The sequence below is a fragment of the Melanerpes formicivorus genome, unplaced genomic scaffold, assembly GCF_026170545.1.
Source record: "Melanerpes formicivorus ecotype bairdi unplaced genomic scaffold, bMelFor1.0.p_v2 SCAF_24, whole genome shotgun sequence".
Classification (NCBI taxonomy): domain Eukaryota; kingdom Metazoa; phylum Chordata; class Aves; order Piciformes; family Picidae; genus Melanerpes; species Melanerpes formicivorus.
The window spans coordinates 6,982,126-6,988,481 of NW_027142376.1; the positions used below are offsets into that span (position 1 = coordinate 6,982,126).

Consider the following 6,356-nt stretch of genomic DNA (forward strand, 5'->3'; position numbering starts at 1 on the left):
GAAATTATTGACAGCCAGTTGCAGGCAAGAGAAAATAAACCTTGTGAAACCTAGGCAGAGACTAGATTTTATCTGTGACCCAATCCCAAGCTCAGTCTACCTGAAGCTCGTCAAGGAATGGTTGCTCGTGGGCTGCTGCTGCTCACTGGCTGGCACGTAGCCTCCCGGAGCTGCTCAGCACCAAATTAATGTGGCAAGGGTCCAGGATTCCTGGAGCTCTGTCAGCCCTAGCAGGTTAGAGGGCTCTGAGAGGCCGTGGGTGGCTTGCTCCTGATCTTCCTCAGCTCACTGCCTAACCAGCAGCTGGCTGCCTGACAGAGCTGGCTGCAAAACCCCTCAGCAAAGGCAAAATTGAGTTTTGCCACTCTGAGGGTGCAAAGCCCTGCAGAGCCGGGCAGTAAAGGGAGAAAGGAGGAGCCCTGCAAAAGGTCCTCAGGCAGCAAGAGGGGGAAGGAGGACCCCTGCAAAAGGTCCTCAGGCAGTAAGAGGGGAAAGGAGGAGCCCTGCAAAAGGTCCTCAGGCAGTAAGAGGGGAAAGGAGGAGCCCTGCAAAAGGTCCTCAGGCAGTAAGAGGGGAAAGGAGAACCCCTGCAAAAGGTCCTCAGGCAGCAAGAGGGGGAAGGAGGAGCCCTGCAAAAGGTCCTCAGGCAGCAAGAGGGGAAAGGAGGAGCCCTGCAAAAGGTCCTCAGGCAGCAAGAGGGGGAAGGAGGAGCCTTGCAAAAGGTCCTCAGGCAGTAAGAGGGGAAAGGAGGACCCCTGCAAAAGGTCCTCAGGCAGTAAGAGGGGAAAGGAGGACCCCTGCAAAAGGTCCTCAGGCAGTAAGGGGAGAAAGGAGGACCCCTGCAAAAGGTCCTCAGGCAGTAAGAGGGGAAAAGAGGAGCCCTGCAAAAGGTCCTCAGGCTGTAAGAGGGGAAAGGAGGACCCCTGCAAAAGGTCCTCAGGAGCAGCCATTGCCCATTGTGCAGAACATTTCCATGCTTCACTGACAGTATGAAGGAAGCAGCTGTGGAACAAGAGTTTTATCACTGCTCAGCAGCCATTTGTTGATCTGGGACTTGCTTTGTCACTGCCTAGAGCCCTCCTAGGTTGAACAGCTCGCAGGTTCCTGGACAGCTGAGTGGCACTGGGACAAGCAGGGCTAGCACAGCATCACAGGATCACAGAGTGGTAGGGGTTGGAAGGGCTGTCTAGAGATCATCTAGTCCAAGCCCCCTGCTAAAGCAAGTTCCCCTAGAGCAGGTTGCACAGGACCATGTCATCTGCTTGCCAGCTCTTGAGGTTTCAGACTCCTCTTCCCTGCAGGGAAGATCAAACCTAAGCTTTTTCCATAGGTAGGAGGTTCTGCAGCACTTGAAGCTTTGAATGCACTTGAATGCAGTGCTTAAGGAGGATATGGAGTTGTTTGAACCACAACAATGGAGTGGGTGCAATGTCTTTTGGCTTGACTCATCCAAAGACTCAACCTAGAGGCTACTGCATTTCAAAGGCCTAACTCCTCAAGATTTTAAGATGGTCTTACCAAAAAAATCCCAAAGAAGCCACAAACCACCACCACTATTAAATCTGTTTTCACATTTGCCAAAATGCAGCATTGACACTGCAGAGACTCTGAACAAAGCAGCTCTGTTTCATCATGAGGGCTAGAGGGAGCCAGGAGATGTTGAGCTCCACAGATGGTGAGCTCCACAGAACACCACAGAGTTGCCCGCTGGTACCTGCCACCTTCACTCTTCAGGGCAGTAAGTGCAATTCCTACCAGCCCACCGTGTGACAGCAGTGCCTCTTCCAGCTCTGGCTTACATGGCCTTTGGGAGCAGAGAGCTTGGTGCTGAGGAGCAGTCCAACCTCTTAGGACCTGTGTTTGCAGAGCTGCCGCACAGGGCTGCTCTTAACGGGCAAGGACTCGAAAAGGCAGCTGCTGAGCTGCAGTGCCTGTGCTTTTATTGGAAGGAGTTATTAAAGTGATTGTTTTCCTTCAGAGAGGACTGCTTCAGTATCACTTGTAACAGATGCCTGAGGCAGAAGACAGGCAGTGTTTTTATGAAGACAAGTAGTAACAAGCAGGAGTTAGCAATTTCACGAGCAGTGGGACTCAGGAAGTCTGATTTCTGGTGGCTCTTTCCTCTGTTGGTTCTCTGATGTGGAATTGCAACCCTGAATATCACAGAATCTCAGAATGGGCTGGGTTGGAAGGGACCCCCAAAGGTCATCTAGTCCAGCCCCCTGTGCAGTCAGCTGGAGCATCCTCCAGTAGATCAGGTTGCCCAGAACCTTGTCTTGAATATCTCCAGGGATGGAGCCCCAGCCACCTCCCTGGGCAACCTGTTCCAGTGTTCCACCACCCTCATGATGCAGAACTTGTTCCTAATATCCAATCTGAATCTGCTCTGCTCTAGTTTCAAACCATTGCTCCTTGTCCTGTCCCTGCAGGCCTTTGCAAACAGTCTCTCTCCAGCCTTCTTGTAGCCCCCTTCAGGTACTGGCAGGCTGCTCTTAAGTCTCCCTGGAGCCTTCTCCTCTCCAGGCTGAACACCCCCAGCTCCCTCAGCCTGTCCTCATAGCAGAGCTGCTCCAACCCCCTGGGCATTTTTGTGGCCCTCATCTGGACTTGCTCCATCAGGTCCATGTCCTTCCTGTGCTGAGAGCTCCAGAGCTGGCTGCAGTACTCCAGGTGAGGTCTCATATCCTTAGTCTCTTAGTGGGGCCACTCATTTGGATGTCTCTGTTCTATGTAGCCATGATTTTTCGGGGCACTCATAGGAAACTCTGCATTCTTCAGACAATTTGCTGTCCAATTTGCTTGGAGTTAGCCCACAAGCTAATAAAAACCTGTGGGGAGGGGATGATGAGCACACAACCACATGAGCTTTTCCTTAGGAATCCAGTGTCTGTGGTGTGAGCTTTTTCCTGTAAGTCATTTTAGATGGCTGCCAAACTTGTTGCAGAAATGCTGAGTGATGTCACCAGTGCTGCACTGCCAAGTTACAAGTGTCACATCCTGCAGAGAAAAACAGTCAGAAAGGTGAGCAGAAGTGACTCATCCACCCTTACACCTTGGTTAGGGCTTCCTTTGTGGTTGGTGTTGGCTCTGAAACCCAGACCTCTCCATTCAACAGCCCCTGGCCCACTCTTCTCTCTCATCAGTGTGTGATGGAGTGTGCTACAGGAGATGTTGCCCAGCAGAGCTTGGGATGTGGTTTTCAGTTTCCTTAGGCAGCAGGGGGATTTGGTCCTCATCTCCCAAGTCTGAGGTGACAGTTACTGGAAAGGAATTAAAAAGATATCACAGAAATCACAGAATATTCAGGTTGGAACAGACCCTCAGCATCACCAAGGCCAACCCAGAACCCTACTCTACAAGGCTCACCCCTAAACCAGAGCCCCAAGCACCACATCCAAACCACCTTCAAATACAGCCAGGCTTGGGGACTCTACCACCTCCCTGGGCAGCTCATTCCAATCCCTGACCACTCTTGATGGGAAAAATGTTCCCTACTGTCCATTCTGAACCTACCCAGTGGCAGCTTGAGGCCATTGCCTCTTGTTCTGTCACTAATTACCTGTGAGAAGAGACCAGCAGCAGCCTCTCCACAATGCCCTTTCAGGGAGTTGTAGACAGCAATGAGGTCTCCTCTCAGCCTCCTCTTTTCCAAGCCAACCATCCCCAGCTCCTTCAGTTGCTCTTCATCAGATTTGTTCTCCAGTCATCCTCCTTTCATTCCATTCAGTCACTGAGTCCATGCTTACAGAAGCTTGCCTGTTCCAGGCCTCCAGGGATGGCATCTCCTCAACTTCTAAGATGAGAAACATGGGATACAGTGGACTTGTGTCACAAATAATGTTTTCTTTGATGCCTACTGTGGCAAACCTCTAGCAAAAAAAGCCTACAAATGACTGCTCAGTGGCTTTGGCAGGGGAGAGAGTCAGAACTTGTGACTTGGGAGCTGAGTCTAAGCTCTGACCTTGGACAGGCTTTCTGTGGCTCCACCCAGAAGAAAGCATCAAGTGGGTGTTTGTGGGAAGAGAGCAATGAGACTTTAGGCTCCTTAAGGTAAGCCACCATGCTGGAAAGTGACACTTATCATAGCATCCAGGGCTTTGGTTGTCAACAGTTGGCTGCTCAGCCTATCAAACTATCAGCCTATTGACTCTCTTCACACATCTTTAGGTGATGCCTCTTGGTGTCAGAGAGGTACTGGAAATGCAAGCAAGCCAGCTCCATGGACACAGGGAGTGCACTTTGTTAGGGCCCTTCTAAACATTTGCATTCCAAAGCTCAATGATGTTGAGTGCCAAAAATAATGCCAAGCACTGAGGCCTAGCTCCTGATCATTCTGCCAAAGCACTTCTGCCCACACATACAACTTCTGCTAGCTGGATGTTTGTTTTGCTCTGGGGTGGGGGGTTGGGATTTGGTTTTCATTGGGTTTTGTGTTTGGTTGGTTTGGGTTTAGGTTTTGTTTGGGGGGTTTTGGTTTGGGCTGGGTTTTGTGTTTGGTTGGTTTGGGTTTAGATTTTGTTTGGGGGGTTTTGGGTTGGGTTGGGTTTTGTGTTTGGTTGGTTTGGGTTTAGGTTTTGTTTGGGGGGGTTTGGGTTGGGTTGGGTTTTGTGTTTGGTTGGTTTGGGTTTAGGTTTTGTTTGGGGGGGTTTTGGTTTAGGTTGGGTTTTGTGTTTGGTTGGTTTGGGTTTAGGTTTTGTTTGGGGGGGTTTGGTTTAGGTTGGGTTTTGTGGTTGGTTGGTTTGGGTTTAGGTTTTGTTTGGGGGGTTTTGGTTTGGGTTGGGTTTTGTGTTTGGTTGGTTTGGGTTTAGGTTTTGTTTGGGGGTTTTTGGTTTGGGTTGGGTTTTGTTTGGGTTTAGGTTTTGTTTGGGGGTTTTTGGTTTGGGTTGGGTTTTGTGTTTGGTTGGTTTGGGTTTAGGTTTTGTTTGGGGGGTTTTGGTTTGGGTTGGGTTTTGTGTTTGGTTGATTTGGGTTTAGGTTTTGTTTGAGGGGGTTTTGGGTTGGGTTGGGTTTTGTGTTTGGTTGGTTTGGGTTTAGGTTTTGTCTGGGGGTTTTTGGTTTGGGTTGGGTTTTGTGTTTGGTTGGTTTGGGTTTAGGTTTTGTTTGGGGGGTTTTGGGTTGGGTTGGGTTTTGTGTTTGGTTGGTTTGGGTTTAGGTTTTGTTTGGGGGTTTTTGGTTTGGGTTGGGTTTCTTGTATGGTTGGTTTGGTTGGGGTTTTTGGTTTGGGTTGGGGTTTTTGGTTTTTTTGGATTTGGTTTGTTTGGGGGGTTTTGGTTTGGGTTGGGGTTTTTGTTTGGGGTTTTTGTTTGGTTTGGTTTTGTTTAGGATTTTTGGTTTGGGTTGGGTTTCTTGTTTGGTTGGTTTGGTTTGGTTGGGGTTTTTGGCTTGAGTTGGGGTTTTTGATTGTTTTGGGTTTGGTTTGATTGGGGGTTTTGGTTTGGTTTGGGTTGGGGTTTTTGTTTGGTTGTTTTGGGTTTGGTTTGGTTGGGTTTTTTTTGTTTGGGTTTTTGCCCTTCTCTAAAAACTTCAAAGTTCAACCTCCACTTCTCCTTCCCATGAACAGTTGTGCTTCATACCCTGAAATTATTCAGAGAGAAAAGACCTGGACTCTTAGTCCTCCTGATTTTCTCAGGTGTGAGGAGAGGTCAGCTCTCTGCCTCCTTTACTTTTCATTTGTTTCCTGCCTTGGCCTCTTCATGTATAAACCTTTGGTTTCTTAAGGAGAAGATAAACCACAGAAGCAGAGTCAGATTTTCCCTTTCCCAAATTCTCAGAGGAGCTCTGCAGAGGGCAGAGCCTCAGCATAGAGCCAGAGCTGTGTTGGGAATCAGGTCATTGGCTTCCAAGACAGTAAATGTTTTGTTTAAGCCCTTTCACACCAAACCTAGCATCTGGTGTAAATGAGCTGTGCTGCTGGGCAGCAGAGCATCTGAGCAACACTGGACTGGTGGAGGACAAGCAAGTGCCTAAGCACCAGGAGATGAACAGCTCTGTGCTATTGAAAACTGAAAGCAAAGCACCTATTAAACCTACCTTTGATCCCTGCAAACAAATAAGGATTTGAAGTTCTTTGAAGATAATTAGGTGTTAAAAAACCCCAACCAAACAAACCAACCACCAGCATGGCTTCACCCAACTTACTTTTTCCTTTAAGGAGGGAACTGGATTGAGGAACATGACAGAAACAGCCAATTAATGGGAGAGGGAGTGGAAGGGAATATACTTACAAAGCTGGTGGCTGGCACCAAGGTGGACAGGTGTGATCAAAAGATCAGAATGGTCTTCACAGAGGGATGCTCCAAAGCTGACAAAGACGAGTTCTGATAGACACCTGAGGAGGAGAACTCCCCTGCACCAGT

General features: G+C 48.9%; 1 long non-coding RNA gene across 1 annotated transcript; it reads right to left on the minus strand.

Annotated features, from left to right (window-relative positions):
• Window positions 1–344: 344 nt before the first annotated feature.
• On the minus strand, window positions 345–6,356 carry LOC137448424 (uncharacterized). The gene is made up of 3 exons (XR_010989085.1): window positions 6,225–6,356; window positions 3,560–3,793; window positions 345–3,260 (listed from the first exon to the last, which is right to left on the minus strand). It is a non-coding gene; the product is annotated as an uncharacterized lncRNA (long non-coding RNA).